The following is a 1,043-nucleotide window of genomic DNA, read 5'->3' as shown; positions in this document are numbered from 1 at the left end:
ATCAGATTCAATGAAAAGCTCTAAAGCATCAATAATAAACTGCAAACACATTTTTTGACATAATAAACTGCCAACATATTTTTTGACACTTTGTTCCCATTGCCAAAAAAAATACACATGTAACTAAATGGCAATGATCCAAGATGTATCTTACATAGGAGAACAAAAGGTAGTAGTTAAAAAGCCAATAACAGATTTTGGTGGATACTTTAGTGTACATATCAGAATCAATCAATGCAGTTTTTTTATATATAGATGTTAAATGATCAAAGTATGTGTCCATCTTTATCCTTTTCTGGTAAAAAACATATTTTCCTCTGTTTTTACATATTCCTGCTAGTTGGGAATAAAGGCCTAATTGTTGTTGTAAGTTATCAGCTCTTATTTCATATTGAAACATGCATGGAGAAACGTCAAATAACAACATCACAGTCAAAATGTGTATATTGAGTACCTGATGTCAATGCTCCCCAACCACAAAATAAAACATGATAAATTATATGAAACGACATCACAGTCTAAAGAAAAAAAGGAGGTCTCGTGTTAACTTACATAATCAGCCATGTGTCGTGCGAAGCTCTTTGTGCCACCAGTGTGATTCATTTTTTGCCTCTTGCGGCTTTCAATATTCTTCTCACATCTAACCTGAGGCGCACAACATAATAAGAAATCTAGCCTAATTTGAAATCATAAGTTTATATTATGGATGTAGTACTTACTTTATTTTTTGGATCAGTGTCCCAATAGTTAACCATTGCCTGCCATTGATCGCGATCTACACGATCATCTCCAAACAAGAATCGTTCTGGCAAACCAACATAGGGAGTGTAATACTTAGCTTTTAAACTTCCCTTATAGTTTCTGCACCTATCAGACAATCTTTGCAACATTACAAGTCGGATTTTAGGAATATTGGGAACATCTTCAGGCCGCCAATCTATGGTATCCTGCACTCATACAAGTGTTATACCATTTACAAGTGTTATAATATATGTTTCAATACATATTAAAGCTGAAAGTGTTCAAGAACATCATACATATAT

General features: G+C 33.6%; 1 long non-coding RNA gene across 1 annotated transcript; it reads right to left on the bottom strand.

Annotated features, from left to right (window-relative positions):
• LOC109832534 lies at window positions 552-786 on the bottom strand. Its single transcript, XR_002244788.1, has 2 exons — window positions 720-786; window positions 552-645 (listed from the first exon to the last, which is right to left on the bottom strand). It is a non-coding gene; the product is annotated as an uncharacterized LOC109832534 (long non-coding RNA).

The sequence above is a fragment of the Asparagus officinalis genome, chromosome 3 (assembly GCF_001876935.1).
Source record: "Asparagus officinalis chromosome 3, Aspof.V1, whole genome shotgun sequence".
NCBI classification, from domain to species: domain Eukaryota; kingdom Viridiplantae; phylum Streptophyta; class Magnoliopsida; order Asparagales; family Asparagaceae; genus Asparagus; species Asparagus officinalis.
The sequence above is the reverse complement of the archived record's forward strand: the minus strand, read 5'-3'. Positions and strand labels throughout refer to the sequence as shown.